Source organism: Pteronotus mesoamericanus, unplaced genomic scaffold, assembly GCF_021234165.1.
Source record: "Pteronotus mesoamericanus isolate MK-2021 breed Mesoamerican mustached bat unplaced genomic scaffold, CSHL_Meso_final contig_80, whole genome shotgun sequence".
NCBI classification, from domain to species: Eukaryota; Metazoa; Chordata; class Mammalia; order Chiroptera; family Mormoopidae; genus Pteronotus; species Pteronotus mesoamericanus.
In genome coordinates this window covers 210,170-227,330 of record NW_026555261.1, presented here as the reverse complement: position 1 = coordinate 227,330, position 17,161 = coordinate 210,170, and positions in this window count along the sequence as shown.

The window sequence follows — 17,161 nt, the reverse complement described above, 5'->3', positions numbered from 1 at the left end:
AGGTGTTCCTGGCGCCGGGCAACATTTTCGTTCTGGTGATGGACAATCCAGGGCTAAACTGAGCAAGGATGGATGCTGGCCGAGGAAACGGGCTGAGGAGGGCCTCAGGAGACCACCAGCGATGGCACGGCAAGCGTTGCGTCGCCTTGAAACTCACAGTGGCAGCATCTCTGTCCTCGGGGCTGCAGGCTGGTCCTCATCACCCTCCAGCCATGCGCTCCCCTGAGAAGCGTCCGAGAGGCCTTGACCTGAGTGCCCCACACCAGCACTGTCCCTGTGGGCGGTCCTGGGATGGTCAGCTGGCGATTGGGCGATAGGTGGAGTGTTTTGGATGGACGTGGGACAACGCCTGGCGTGACGTGGCTGGCTTCGGCACGTGCGTGAAGAACACAGGTGCCGGTCCCGCGGCACTGAAGGCGCAGGTGGAACGCTGGTGGGCCCTGGGGTGCGGGAAGCAGAGCGAATGTGGTACGTGTTGGGCGGTCGATGAAAAGAGGGGGCTGTGGGGCGGGGTAGAGCCATGCAGAGCTGGGGCATTGAGGTGCGCGCCCTGCAGAACGTGACAGAGAACGGGGGGTTGCAAGAGCAAGGGAGAGGTGTCACGCGTGGGACCAGCCCCTCCCTGCACCCCATTGCCCGAAAGTTTGATGTTGAGACGTGCCTTTCCACGCTCTGTTAAGAGTGTGTCGTTGTGAACGGAGGGGCATGCCTGTTACCTGCAGGAGGTGAGACCGTGTGAACCGGGCCGCTGTGGGAACAGTAAGGCAAGGGATGAACAGTGGAGATCGCAAGACCCCAGCAGCTCGCGGGGGACAAGCAGGAAGAAGCTTTTTGAGGGAAGAAGACTACGACAGGAACAGGAAAAATAAGTTTCATTCATGACACGGCACTGAAACGCAGGTGTTTCCTTCCGGTGGAAAAAGACGCGTGAGAGAGAACTTTGTAACAGGAGGCAGAATCAGGAAAGGGTGTCAACGCTCTGAAAACTAGAGAGGAACCCATCCGCAGCAGCGCAGGGGAATTAGCCATCAGGAGAGAGGAGTTTTCCCTTTGGTGTGCACAGCTGACGTGTGAAGGCAGGCTCGGGGACACGCCATACGAGGGGACATTCATCGAGGAAAGCGACCCCGGTTAGCAAAGTGGCGTGGGACGTCCTACTGGATGCGCTTGGCCCAGTTTTCATTCTGCATTCGTTTCGAGCCGTGATGTTGAACGAAGCAGGTGTCTACTTGGATCGATAAGGTATCCGTGGACACTTGATTCGAGAAGGTCATGAGAAAGCCATTTATACTTCAAGATGATTTTTGTTACAGAATGCGTGGCTCATAATGAACAGCAGGAAAACACTTTTGCTTTACTTGTGTTATTTATGTTATTACACAAGCACTGCTATCAAAAATAAGTATCTATACTTTCTTTGATTTGTTTGTTAACTTTATTTTCATTCTTGACACTATTACCGATGTCCCCCTTTGCCCTCCGTTGCCCCCTTCTGCCCACCCCCCTTCCCTGTGACCACCCCACGCTGCTGTGCGTGTCTGTGGGTCAGACACACGTGTTCCGTGGCTGCTCCCTTCCCCTTCTGTCTGTCGGTCCTCCCCCTACTGACAGCCATCTGTCTGTTCTCTGTATCTATAAGTCTGTTTCCTTTTTATTTGCTAGTTTATTTTGATCATTAGATCCCACATATAAATGACATTATATGGTATTTGTCTTTCCCTGACTGGCTTACTTCACTTTGCGTAATATTCTCCAAATCCATCCATGCTGTCACAAAAGGTAAGAGTTCCTTCTTTTTTCATGCCTGCGTAGTATTCCATTGTGTAAATACAGCTCCCCCCTTTTTTTTTAATCCACTTGTCTGCTGATGGGTACTTGGGCTGTTTCCAGATCTTGCCGATTGTAAATAATGCTGCAGTGAACATACGGGTGTGTATATTTTTTCAAATTAGTGTTTCAAGATTCAGAAGTTGAAGATGGTGTTTAAAGTACGGCATTGTAAAATTGTGAATGTAAATGATTTGGCAGAGATTGTTGGGAAAACCGTGATGGTCTATATATTCTGATCCAAGGTACCTGTGGCCAGCGAGTGTTTTAATGTCATGCTACTTCAAATACAACATCCTTGAGGACTACGTTTAACTGATCTTCACTCATTTGAGAGGATGGATGCATTTTCATTAGCAAAAGGCTTTGAAAACAGGATGAACTGGTTCTCCTTTGATTTCCCTAATATTTCCTGAAACGATTGACGGAACTTTGTTTCAAAAGTGTCATCAGGAATAGACTTGGGCCAAGTTGTTTGTGGGGGTTTAATAGACAAAGAGAGTAAATATGCTAATGAAGACTCCTGATGTTCACTTACATCGCAGTTCCTGCCAGAATGCCCTTTATTAGGAAACCAAACTGTTCTGGTGGATTTTGTGTCTCTTGGATGTGAAGGAGCAAAAATTTGCTGGCCACTTTTGAGACTTTATGAAACTTACAGTATTAAATAGGGTCGTTTTATTTAAGTTCCAGAAAATAGTGGTTCTAAAAATGCCCCGCTGGATTTTTTTTCCCTTTTTTTTTTTTTTAAATGACAATAAACAGCATTAAATGGTTTGTTATGAGCTCGGTAATTGTCAAGGAACATTCTTTCATGGCTCAGTGGGTTTTATCCAATTTGTGTGGGGTTTTTTTGTTTGTTTTTTGTTTTTTTTTACTTTGGCAAAACCACAGTCCCTCTCATTATCGTCCTTGATATCCCCTTTATCTTGTGTTAGGCAAAGGATTTATTTTTAAACAAAGGTCAAACTAATTATAAGTGTCAGGCTTCTGGTCAGACATGCAATTCGTCTGCCTCGATAGATACATTGGGAACAAATCTCAGTCAAAATATTGGGGTAATGTGGGAATGGCTAATTGAAGGCAAAGGGTAGCTTGCTTCTAAAGACTCTGATAGAATCACCTAAAAAAAAAACCAAACGGTGGAGTCATTTTTAAGTACTTAAACTTATTGCTGAGTTTTAAATGCCTCCAGCGTCCTAGAAGCTGAGTCGCTGAAGAAAGGCTCAGGACAGCTTAGTGGTTACAGGCTTGTGCCTGGAGCAAACATGCGTCTGGTGTGTTCTTTGTCCATCTACGCGGCAGGCAGAGGTTGATCGGAAATAAGCAGATGTGTTTGACCAGCTGCCTCTCTCGAGAGGTCAGAGAAGTTGCTTCTGCACACCTACAACCCCAACAATTCAAATGACCATCCACGGCCAGAGAGACCCTTGTCACTTTGCTTTCTCTGTTTGCTACTCATATTTGGATATAGTTGCCTCGTTTGGAGGGCTCCTGAACAATGCGTATTTTTGTGCGTGTGTCTGCCAGATAATAGCACATTTTTCCCCCCAACATATATCATTGTGGATGAAGCTGCCAAATACGCTGCTTATTATGTACTTATCATGTTTAAAGGTGGAAGAAGAGTCGCGTTTTAACACATTCAAATTCATTTCCTCTATTTTAATAACATTTTCAATATTAAAAATGTAAACGCTGGATGTGCAAAGGAACACGCTTCACAAATTACAATCTACAGTCAGTCACGTAGTTATGATATACTAAGTGCATTGTAAATAAAATTTGAGTTTAACTGTGTCATGTTATGCATTCATTCCATCGACTGCGCACACCGTGGTCGAGCACAGGAGTCTGTGTTGCTGCACAATTAGGCACTTTTTCTTCTTTAAAAAACAATATTTTTAAAAGATTCTTATTTATTTTTAGAGAGAGGAGAAGGGAACAAGAAAGATGGAGAGAAACATCCATGTGTGGTTGCCTCACATGCGCCCCCCTACTGGGGACCAGGCCTGGAACCCAGGCCTGTGCCTTGACTGGGAATTGAACCGGTGACCCTTTGGTTTGCAGGCCGGCACGCGATCCACTGAGCCACGCCAGTCAGGGCTCTTTTCATTCTCTTTTTAAAAATTCAAATCTTGCTAATAACAAAGCAAAGCTTGGATGTTTGTATGTGTCTACATCTTGTCCAGTGATTTTTCTAAAAATCATCTCTGTGGTGCTGTGGCTGGACCACATTCATGATGTTTAATGTGGAGGTTGTGTTGTATGATTCATAAAATTATTTTCTGTTTATGTCCTTAAGTGAATTATTTAATAAACCGGGAATATGGAGCTCAAGATGTTTTGTTTAATGCACTATATTTTGCATTGTATCAATATACGTATGTATTCATTTAAAAAAATTATGTTAAATTTATCGGGGTAACATAGGTTCATGAAATGATATAGCTATATTCTTCAGTACTTTAAATATTACTTTGAAACATACGAAGTAGCTTTTCTTCACGTTGTGGTATATTCCCGCACTCTCCACCATTACACAACAGCTAACGTTCTGTATCCTGTGACTAACTGTTTTTAAATGAATGGTTGGTGTGTGATTTTGTTAAATGAAATTTACTGGGGCAACATTGGCCAACAAAATTACGCAGGTGCGTTTCTATGCTCCAGGATATGTGCGTTGCCCTGTGCGTTTACCACCCAAAGTCAGATCATCTTCTGTCCCCAAGCATCTGACCCTTTGCTTGGGGGTCAGGATCCCTTACCCTTTGCTACATGCCACCCCCTCCTTTCTGGTGGCCACCATACCATTGTCTCTCTCTCTCTCTCCATTTTTCTGTCTTATTCTTGATCATTCATTTGCTGTTTTCCATTTCATATCCCACGTACGACTGAAGTCATACGGTTCTTAACTTTTCCCATCGGCCCTGCTTGGCTTAGCATGATGATCTCCAGGTCCTTCCATGCTATCACAGTATTGCATGTCTTCTCATGGCCAAGCCGTGTTCCACTGTTGTTTGGACCACGTGCCTTTTATCCAATCACTTACTGAGGGGCGCTTAGGTTGTTTCCATGTCTCAGCCACTGTGAATAATGCTGCTGTGGACATAGGCCTGTCTGTGTCTTTGTAAAGAAGTATTTTCACATTTTCAAAAAGGGGCTCGCTGGGTCGCGTGGTGTCTCCATGGCAAGTGTGGAGGCTGTCCAGGCGTGTCCACCCCACGGCCCGCAGCCTGCATGCAGCCCGGGATGTCTGTGAATGCCGCCCAACACAAAGGCGTAAATTTGCTTACAATGTTATGAGGTTGTTTTTGGTGATGACGCATCTCAGTGTATTTAATATGCGTGGCCCAAGACAACTCTTCTTCGTCCAGTGTGGCCCAGAGACACGAAAAGTTGGGGCCTGTGTTTTTGTGGATACCCGTCCCGAACACTTGCTTCCATCCTTTGTGTCTGCCCGTCGTTTGCTGATGTGTCGGAGAAACAAGCCGAGACAGAATCTTTCACGGTGGCTCTCGTGGGGGTCTGTCTCCTTACCCTGATGTGCCCAAGCAGGACCACGGAGCCCACGTGGGACCATGTCTCACCTTAGCCACCGTGTATATCACTGAAGGAATGGAACCAGGTGTGTCCTGGGATCCAGCGCGGCACAGAACAAGCGAGGCACCCTGCAAGGCAGACAGGTCGGGGAGATCCATGGGGCCATGACATTGCCTTGTAGGCAACAACTTCCTAACAGCATTGGACTCTTTTCTGACCGGCCTGTTGACCAATCCTCGCTGCGGTGCATGTGCAGCAGGGAGCCAGGATGCCCGGTCACACCCCGTGGGGGAGTGGGGACCCCTGACTCACTCATCTTACAGCGCGTGGGCTGAGTAAGAGTGGGCTTTAGGGAGGGATCGATCTCTGAGGTACCCCGGGCGCCGGTCCACAGCTGGAAAGCGCCCGTGTGCCCCACGCGCCGGCCTGGCTGTCTCCACTGCCTCTGGAAAGCATTTTATATTCAATGCAATTACGGGAGATGTTTGCCAATGTGCTAAGCCCACGCTCTGCCAGACACAAGATGTTCCTAGGAACTTGGGGCCTTTGCCATACCCTGAGGGGCATGGAGCAGCAGACATAATTTGCATGGAGTGTCGCGAGGAGGCACTCCATCAAATTCTTATTCCGCAAAGTGCCTGAAGTTTAAAAACGCCATCCACTTCAGCCACGCTCTGTTGCCGCCGGAGAACTCCCTGCTCAACGTGACCGGCTGCCTCACTGTGGTTTTAATTCACACGCAGGCTGAACGCGTGCGAAGCTGAGGGGCCGAAGAGGAAGGTGTACCGAAGATTTATGCTGCGTGTCTGAGAACACAGGCATTTCCCCGCCTGTTTATATGTGTGAATTACGGCTTCCCCTGACACACGACATGCACACACGGTATAACTTAGACATCTCCTAAACCTCGTCTGTTTTCAGAAGTGGAAGACAGGTCGGGGGCGGGGGGGTGAGAGGGGAGGGCGGAGGTGGAATACGGCAGGAAGGGTTTGTAAAATACACCACTGGAGGGTGACGCAGGCTCCTCGGCGTCCATTAAATTTTAAAGGAGGGAGCACTCCAAGGGAATCGCAAACACAAATTGGATAAACGGCCAGTACGCCCAGCTTGTTTATAAATCATGCTTCTTCCCCCATTTTCACCATGGTGAAGGCCTTCATTAAGGAAATCTCAGAATTGCCCAGAGTGGAAGGCAAGGAAAGAAACATGTATGACACCCCCACCCAGTGCGGAGATGTGTTAACAGGTTCGGTCTGGTGACCTGATTTTGTGTGTGTGGTGCAGGGAGCGGGGAGGGGCGGGGCGGGCGCTGTTCCTGCTGCTGCTGTTCATTGATGAGCCTTTGAGACTCACAGTCACAGACAAGAGTGGGAGGATGAGGAGGGTCAAGGGGATCAAACACAGGGCGACCGAAGGAGACTTGACTTGGGGTGGGGAACCCGCAATGCCACATGCAAAGGAGGTGTCAGAAAATCCTGCACCTGAAATTCATATCCTGTGGTGAACCAGTGTTATCTCGGTCAATCTCACCAAGTACGTACGTAAGTAAATGAATCTCAGTAAGTAAATAAGTAAATAAATAAAGTACGCCTCTGTAGATGCAGTAAGGAGGTTAAACATGATCATGAGTTTTAAATCGTAAGGAATTATCGGAACAAGAGCTCCGCACCACAAGGAGGAGAAGTGAGCTCACATAGGGCCTTCGACCCATTCTGTCCTGCGTGGGAGGCACTGTGTCACGGCGCTTTGCCAAGTGTTCCTCTGCAATAAACACGCAACACAGACATGTTTAAAAAGAAGGCACGTGATAGACGTGTCAGCGAACGGCGGGTCATCCCGGTTCCTGAGTTGATCCTTTTCATAGTAAAATGCTCCGTGCCCCGGGAAGATGGAGCATTCCCGTCTGTGTGTGTCTGTTTGCCTAAACAGCTTCCTTTTTCAACATCTCACCGGGCTGATGGTGTTGCTACAGGTTATTGATCTCCAGGGTTCTTCTAAGTTTCCTGCTTTGCAAACGGATGGATCCATATGTCGTTTTCAACGGGGGGGATGTTACAAGAAGCGCTGCTGTGGACATGGGGTCGTTGATTGAGTTGCGCCCCTCCCCCCCAAGAAAAAAATATGGGTGAATTTCTAACCTCAGGTACCTAGGGATGCAATGTTCTTTGGAAACAGGATCTTTGCAGATGAGAGCAAGTTAAGGTGAGGTGAGTAGGTGGACTGTAACTCAATATGACATCTAAAAAGTGGAATTTTGGACACAAAGACCAATTTTGGCCAAAAAATGCCTTTCGGGCTTCAGTAAATATTCAGAGAACGTTATGGGTTCTTCAACTGGTAGAGTTTTAGGAATCTGCCGAAACCCAATCATTTTTTTTTTTTAAGGAAAACACGCTAACGAAATGATAATCAATTCTAGCAGTCTCATTCCTACATCTGTCAGCATTCATTAGAATTAAATTTTAACAGGTGCCCAAGCCTTAATCTAATCGATGGGGAACGGAGAGAAGAAAGCTTCCTTCATCCGTCATGGGATGAGGCGAGTTGGCATCCTCTCCAAAAGGCGGCGGGCTGGGTGAAGCCTAAGAGACTTTTTACAGCGAAATTATTTTCACATTCCCGCCACGGCACCGTTCAGACCACCTCTGTGCTCAACGGAATATTTTAATCTTTATGGCAAAGAGGAAAAGTACCCCCTTCAGAAAGCAAATCTTTAGGTGGGACTGTTAGCGTATTTGCCTGAAAAGCCATTTATTTCCGTTCCCGCAGAGCAATTTGCACTGGGACAGCATTTCCATCTCAGCCAGAAGATTGGAAAATGAGGCTGTGAACGGGCGCTTTTCTCTCTGCGGCCCGGGGTGGGGGAAGGGCTGGAGGAGGCTGCCGCTGCCTTTGGGGCCTCGGCTGGGCGGACCTGGGTGTAAGGTTTCTCCCTGGTTGCCCTCTGGCTGACATCCGAATCCAGGGAGAGGTTGGGACAAACACAAATTTTGGTTTGTGACTCCAGGGCAAACATTATTTTTATTATTATTATTTATTTATTTATTTATTTATTTCTTGGTGAATGGTTCTCAAATGACTCAAAGCTCTTCAAATATAAATGGTAATCGGTTTATTTCCATCAGAAAGGATTTTCCCAGGCCAGCTCTCTGCCTGGGCTGGCAGGTGCTCAGAACACAATGCTTCTGGTGTTTACTGTATACAATGAAATTCCTCCCTGGGGCGCCTTCCTTCCGGACCCCTGGGCACAGCCGTTAATAGAGAACTTCTCCTGGGGGTGAGGGGAGCCAGCGGCTTCTCTCAGAAAAAGATTTTCCTAATTGTGTAACGAAATCTCCTTCCCCTGCTTCCTAAAGACTATCCACCTGAAACAGATTAAGAAACAGAGCCCACGGTCAAAATTCGAATGAGAGTAAGGGAACACTGAGACCTACAGGACACAGTGACAAGGAGCAAAGTGTTACCACCCCAAAATATGCCTTTGGGGGTATTGATTGCAAGCTGGTTATTAAAAAACAAAAGACCCAGGTAGGGCCTCTGACCCTCCCCCTCACCTGCCTGAAGGAATTCAGGTAGAAATCCCTGCTTCTAGAAAGGGGCCGTTGCCTTAGTTTTGTGATAGCAATGAAGTGGGGCCACAGGGACAAACCTCACAGAGTCTGTTCATTAGACACCCCGAGTCCCTCTGTCTCTGGTGGCCCAGCAAGAATTTATTTACCGCACGTTTGCTCGTTCCAGGCCACCTGTGTGTTTCCTGCGTTTGCCGTGAAGTCCCACAGCCCTGCCTCCCTCTCCCTGCTCCAGAATCAAATATCAGCCTCAGCATCCCAGCGCGTCTGGGGTCCCCTTGTCTTACGGCGCGTCCACATGCACGCCTGTAACAAAGCTGGACATTTTCTGCTGCTCGTCTGTCTCGCGTTCCTTTGATGCTTAACCCAGCCACAAGAACTTAGAATGGCGGGAGGAAAATCATTTGCTGAGCTTCACACTAATGCATGGTTTGAGCCAGGCTGAGAAAGCTATGCCATAGTGAAGTGTTGAGAAAGAACACAGGCGCTTTCTGGTATCTAGAGGAGAAGGCTGTCAAAGTTTTGAGTTGAACACAAACAACTTCCGGGGGGGGGGGGGGTTCGGGGGGGGGGGCTCGGGGGGGGGGGGGTTGGGGGGGGGGGGGTTGGGGGGGGGGGGGTTGGGGGGGGGGGGACAGAGTGAAAAATGTTCCTGGTGCAGAAATAGCCTGGAGTTCAGCTTGCTAGGAAGACCCAGAGTAGGCAAGTAGGAAGAACCTACTCCGAATCTCCACACTCTTTGCCTTTGGACAACGCATCTCTCCCCTCTCAGGGTCGGCTTTCTTGATTTCTATACATTTGTATAATTCCCACATAAATTATAGCAACGTGCTTAGGCGCTTTCATGACTGCACGAATGTGCTATCATTCTTGATGGCTCTTCTGAATGCATTGAGCAGTTAGATAGTCAGCGTTGGCCAACATTTCCCATAAGAACCCTTTATGAAGTCTCTGGCCACCAAGCCTTGAAGTGCAAGTTTAGCAGCAGGTGGCAGATGATCCGCGATAAGATGGAGACGGTTGTGCATCAGTTTCCAAGTACACGCTGCCTCCTACCTGCAGAGCCTCCCCCACTATCAACCGCATTTGTTACGATCCGTGAGCCCGCACGGATGAGGTATCATTACTCCAAGTCTACAGTTGACGTTAGGGTTCCCTGCGGGTGTTGAACATTCTCTAAATTTGGGCAATGTGTACCCACGATTGTAGGGTCCCATGGAGTAGTTTCGCTGCCCTCAACATGCTCGGTGCTCCCTTTATTTATTCATTCTTCACTCCCTCAACCCTGGGCAACCACTGAATTTCCTATAGTTTTCCTCTTTTACCGTTTCCAGAATGTTACAGAGTTGGAATCACACCAGGTGTAGCCTTTGCAAGTTGGCTTGTTTCAGCGACATGCATTTAAAGTGGCTTCATGTCTTTTCATGACTCGCTACCTCATTTCTTTTGAGCCCTGAGTAATATCTCATTGTCTTAATGGACCACAGTTTATTTATCCATCACCTACTGAAGGGCATCTTGGATGCTTCCTGGTTTTGGCAATTATGGATCAAGCTGCAGGATATGGTGTAAGAACTCTTCTATCATTGTGTTCTTTACACATCATATCCTATTTATTTACTACGAGTTTCTGTTCTTTCTTACCCAATCTCTCATCAAATCCATGCCGAAAGTGTGTCTCCTCACATTCCTAACTTAAATATAAAACAGATAAACAAAAAGTTGCAGGTAATCAGGGGCAGGACCTGGAAAGGCCTAACATGAGGCATTAAAAATATTGTCATATCCACAACGCCCAGCAAAATGTATGACATAGTTTAGATGTTTAATGTGTACATGATCCAATACTGTGTGACAGAATGGGACATGAACCGAAACATAGTTTAAAATTTCACACATTTACCAAGAAGTGGGCTGTATCATAGGCCTACTGTATGTCAGTAGAAAGCTTATTCTTCATGATGAGAAAGTTGAAATATTCCAAGATAGGTCATTCAAATACATGGGGAGATACCCTTTTGCTATTGGCCATGCAACCTGTGTTTCTAATTCCTTGAATTTATTCTCCCTGCTCCTCATGGTACCATAATTTTTAATTAACCTCTTCCTAGAGGTTTTTGCAGAAAGACGGAATGCAGTTGAACCCATGAGAAACCAAAAATGAATGCTGTCCTATTTGGTGATTCTCATCAGCCATCACGTTACCGTTTGATGAAGGAATTTGCAGATGTTCCCGTGTCTTTTGAAATGATGGAACACCCCCCCGTGGGCGGTTTCGTGAGTGCTGAACACTCATGTTGGGATCTCAGTCTAATTTAGGACAGAATCACCAAGGATTCCTCATCGCCTAGCACAGGTTCATGTCTAATCGGATCTCGGAAATCGATGATCCGTCTTAGAGTTTAATCAGTTTCTGCCTCTTCCACGTTTTAGTTAGACATTTGTCTACACCCAGGTAATAAACTCTCAGTGACACCCTTCAGGCATCTCAACCTGAGGCGCCAAAAATAAAGGGAACCCCTGGATCCCCGCGTCCTTGAACCAAGGGCTCTGTCAATCAAAGCCACTCTTCATATTGCATTTGTCAAGGGAGCAGCAGCTGGTCACGTGCAGAGCTTGTGATGGGCAGGCACTGCCCCTTGGCTTCTCCCTTCCTCAAGAACAGCCAGAGCTCGGGGGCTGGGGAGGAGGGGCCGGGGTCTGAGATGCCGCGCCCAGCGATCAGGGAGATTTTCTAGCCTCACCCCCATAGTCACCATGGAGCTGAGCAATGCTGCTGTCTGCTCTTCAGGGGACACGTGAACCCCTGTGCCTAACAGCAGGATAAGCAGAGACCCCCACACACAAGGGTGCTAGTGAGTCTTGCCGTAGGGTCCGCCTTGTCATGGCAAGAGGTGGCATTTTATGCCATTGCCCTGTCTATTTCGAGGCACAAAACGCATTGCCTTCTCCTACTCATTAGACCCTGAACTCTCCGCCGTGCTCCGCTCTCCCCCCTGGTGGCTTGTATCCGTCCTTCCAGACTCACTACCTGCATTGCCAAAGGAGCCTTTTGCCAAATTCTCTCCCCCAGAGGTGGTGAAATGGCTCTCCCAAATGGTGGCCCCATACAGGCCTGAGCGACTTGCATTTTAGACCTTATAACTGAGATACACATCTCTGTGTGATGTGACCACAGGGCGGTCATGATTTCTCATCACTGTGCACAGCGCCTACTCTCTCCAACCTACGATGGACTAGAAGCGAGTCCCCCTTCCCTCTCAGCGATGCTCGATCCGTGCCAACCCCGCGTCTCTCCTGGGTCTGACCCTGTTGCCCCAGAACTTCTGTAAGTGCGCTGTGTTGAGCATTTTCATCCAAGAGACAGGACCTGTGAGTCTGCGCGGCGCTTTTTTTTTTGGGTTTTTTTTTTTTTTTTTTTTTTTTTCCCCTGTTTTTTTTTTCCATTGGCGTCGCTCCCGCTTTTTCGGGTTTTTCACACACTTCCTTGAAGCATCCTTGTTCCCTCAGCCAGCTGTGGCCACCGCTCAGGAGCTTCTCTCTGGATGGATTGGCCTGTTCTGCACATTCTGCGGAAATGGGCCAGCATGTTTGTTTTAACAGGATGATGCTGTGGAAGGTCCAGGAACCCCGGCGTCTAACAGCATCCCCACGCGAGACGGGGTAGAGGTCTTGACAGTATCTCACGGGGAACAGGGAAACCCCGCCGGATCAGTGGAAGCTGCCTGAACGCTGAGATCCGTGCCCGGGAATCGTCAGAGGTCCCAAGTCCGCTCTTTGTTTGTGTTCTCATTATGCTGAAGACTCTAACTCATAGCCTTGGGTCCCAGGTTTGGAAATTACGAGACATCCAAGTCCCAGGGTCGGACACCTGCCATACAAATTCTCCCCTATTTTATTTTCAATTCTCACCTCCGTACAGGCTTGTACCTTTTCTTTTCCCTCATAGAACTGTAACTCTCCCCCTTGACGCCTGCTTCCTTTGGCTCGTGGTAAATCACAAGGACAGAAACAAATTGATGTATTCTCTAAAGAATGTAACTTATTGGAAGGATGGCTACATTGTATGGGGTCACTCCAGTGACAAATCATCTGTGTATAACTGGTCCCCAACCAGACAGATGTCTCGAGTTCTTTTCCGGCTTTTCCCAGTTTCAGGAGAGGGAGTGAACCCCATGCGTGAGGATTAATATGCCAACACAAAAAAAACAAAAAACATTCCGTCCTCACGAAAGCACAGAAGCAACCTCGAGTCTTTGAACGGCCTCCGTAGTTTTGCCTGTTCCAGACTGTCGCAGGGTTGGAATCATTCCGTCTGTAGCCTTTTCTGCTGGACTTTTTTCACTCGATAATGTGCATTTATTTACATTTCCTCCATCTCCTTTCACGGCTGTGCGTTCCTTTCTTCCGGGTCACCGACTAATTTTCCAAGGTCAGGATGGCCCTCCGGGTGGCTTCGCACTCACCTGTTGCAGGGCATGGAGGTCACTCATTCCATATTAAGGCAGGTAAAACTTTCAATGCGTGTGTTTTCTGCGGCTTTGTTACTCCTGGTTTCTTCCTCCTTCCTTACCTGGCTGCCTAGAAAAACTCCAAGCTCATGATTTGCCTATGGCTTGCTCTCCTCTTACAAACTTCTGCAGTGGATTTATAGGGTGGGAAACTCGATAATCACAACGTACTGAATAAGAGGTAAAAAGAACCTTCCCCCGTCGACTCCTTCTTGTCCCTGTGGTTAAAACGGAGGAGGAAACGTCTCGGTTAAGAAAGACTAAAAACATGAGAATCTTGTCTCCACTGCAGCTGTAGCTAAAGGTTTAAAATCATGTGGTTTTTCACCGTCTTAAAATGGCGATCTTATCATCGTGGGAGTCCACTGTGATACCGTACGTGAGTACTTTCTCAGTTACTATCCAGAGCCTGCTACCTGGCATTTTGTAGTTCTCCAAATGTGAGAACTCTTCTTTACACGCGGCCCTTAAAAATAAACAGGAGCCCTGGCCGGTATGGCTCAGTGGATTGAACGCTGGCTGCGAAACAGGAGGTCGCTGGTTCGATTCCCGGTCAGGGCTCAGGCCTGGGTGGCGGGCCAGGTCCCCAGCAGGGGACGCGCGAGATGGCTATTTCTCTCCCTCTCTTTCTCCCTCCCTTCCCCTCTCTCTAAAAATAAATAAATAAGTACAATCTTTAAAAAAACATGTTAGGTGTTGCGCTGTCTTTTAATAAAACATGATCAATGCCCTGATTTTGGGGTGCATGCCTTCTAAGTCCACGGGCAATGGGGGCAAAAGACGATCCTCATCAGCTGAACCGTCCACGACACATCCTGCACTGGGAGAACAATTTTGCAAACGGAGGTGTTCGCTCGGGAGCAACACAGGGGCTCACGAAATGGCCGGTCCCTGAGGGGCTGGAGGCGTGCGGCGTCTCCGCGTCCTGTAACGCGCTTGTGTTCCTGTGACGGATGAGCTGTCACCGGGAAGAGCTGCAGGACGGGCTTGGCCTCTGAGGCAGAATCGGTCAGAGAAGAACATGATGGCTTGTCCGGGGCTAATGAAGCCCAGATATTAAGGACACTCCATCATCGTCTGCGAGCTGGCACCTGAGCTCTGTTTATTAAAAAAGCATTTATCCAATGGTCCAGGGCCAGCTATTGCCAGAAAGGGGCGGAGCTGCGGATGGAAAAGGGACCGGGAGGCTTTGATGAAGGGATGTCTGCCCCCCCCACCCCCCACCCCCTGCCTCCTCCAAAGCTGACATAAACCTGGATCAAGTTTTCCTCAGGAAAGGAAAATGGTTGGTTTTCTGCATTTGGCGCTGGGCTGGGAGCTTGGTTGTAACAGGGCACAGCCAGGGCCCCCCCAAAGGGTATTTGTAACGGATGTCCAAGAAAAATACATTCTCCCCACCCCAGGGCGGGCCGCCAGGGGGGATGGAAGCCTGGAGCAGGGCCACGGAGAGTCAGTTTGCATGTCAATAACAGGGTAGCTTCATTCCTCACATGCAAAGAGGGTTATTTTGCATCTCACCAAAGCTAATCAGGAAGGTTTCAAAGACTTAATGCAGAATGTAACTGGGACAGAGAGAGGAGAGACAGGGGCCTGCGGGAGAGACAGGGGCCTGCGGGAGAGACAGGGGCCTGCGGGAGAGACAAAGGGACAGATTTTGGGGAACAGTGTGAAGACCATGCGGGAAGAAAGAGGGGAGAAAGGGCTCTTGATAGTGGCCATGAGCAGGTGCCACTGGTTCTGGATGAAGAGCTGGAGATCGCGGCGATGCAGCGGACGGTGCTGAGACCCGGGAGAGGCCTGCCCAGCCGAGCCCCGGACTCTGTTCTTTTCCTTCTGAAGGACGGTGCCCCTGACTGGCCTGACCGGCCTCACTGGGCAAAGGGGGGAAGGCAGGACGGTGTGGGCGCTGGTGGTTGTTTTGAGGTTTAAGGGTGACATTTAGCCATTCATCAAACCTGTATAACTTTTGAAGAAATAGTTCCTTTCCTTTTCCCCAAACTCTGCCATTCAGAGCCATAATTCCAAGGGCAGCGGGCAAAGGACCCACAACCGAGGGGTCCCGGGGAAGGGGGGTGTCGTTGTTTCGGTAACAGCATGTGGGCCCCTCCACCCCACAATGGGTCCTTCTGTTCAGTAACATGTTTATGGAGATAATTTTTCAGTCTAATTCAGAGCATGGAGACATAAGGACGTCTGGGGTTTGATTTGCTTCTATTATCAAGAAATTTTTTATATAAAGTCGTGGATTGCTAATGGATGTAATATGGAAAGGAAATTCCGTGTTCTCCAAATCGTGATAATATTTCTCTGAGAAAAGTCGTGACCTACTTGAAAACGTATTCTGGAATATGTTACAGGAGACATGCGATACTCTACTCGTTTCACGGGGGTAGCATAAGGGTTAGAGAATCATATACTCCCCGAGTGATCCCCCACTTTGGGCTGTTTCTTTAAACATCAAAGTTCCAAAAACACATGAGGTTGTTAAGAATAAAGTTGTAATGTAAGTATAATTGAATGCCAAAAGTATGCACCTCTCATTGCTTCATTTTGCAATTGCCTTATACGGTTTTTTCTTTATATTCAGGGAAATAAATACACTGTACTTACTTTTTGGGAAAAAAATGTTACTTCTTGAAATAAAATATTCTGATAAAAATATATACTTTTTGAATGTGTAATGTAGAGAAAATCTCATTCAAAGGGAACCTCCAAATATTGTTTTTTTTTGTTTGTTTGTTGTTGTTTTTTTACTCAGCCTCTCACCTCCTCCCCTTTGGTATCATCAGCTTGCTCTCTATAAAAACAAAACAAAACAAAAAACAAACCACATAATACTAGTACTCCCCTGGCCTCATCTATAGTTCCTACAATATTATGACCATGTGCCCTAAGCTGGACTTTATATCCCCTTGACTATTCTGTAACTATCAATATGCACTTCCTATTTGCTTCACCTGTCTCACCCAGCCTCCCAACCCCCTCCCCTCTGGCAACCATCCCTTTGTTCTGTGTCGATGAGTCTGTTTCTCTTCTGTCTGTTTGTTTATATTGTTCTTTAGATCCCACATCTAAGGGAAACCATATGGTTCTTTCTCTGTCTGACTTCATTGAGCATAAGACCCTCTAGGTCCTTCCATGTTGTTGCAAATGGTAACGCTCCCTCCTTTTTCATGGCTGAGTAATATTCCATGGTGTATAGGCCCTACTTCTTTATCCAGCATTGGTGCTGTTGTACATCGCAACTCCCAGTCCGATAGCAACTGAACTTAGATGATGCTTCTATACAGGACCCCGGAATCTCTCAAGCCTGCTCGCTGGCTGTGCGGTCTTGGCAGGTGGATGATATGTTCTGTAACTGGGGTAACTAGTTCTCCCTGACCCTCCCCCCTCCCACAATACATAGTATAATAGCTGCGGACACCCCACGTGCCCTGTTTTCTGGGCGTTGGAAACACGGAGCTGCTCAGCGCTTTTGGAGACACATCCCTGAGGTGTGACATCGCGTTGTGAACACACCGCACGTCCACGCAGACCACCGTCCCGCACCCGGCAGAGAGTTTACAAATCAACTCTTCGGATCCCTTCTTATTCCTTAATTCAGCCTCCTTTGATCTGATGTTGCGAAATTCTATCTGAGCTCTGCCTCTTGCGGATGGGGACGTGCAGCCACATTTCCAATGCGTTGGGCGCGCCCAACAGCACTGTGCA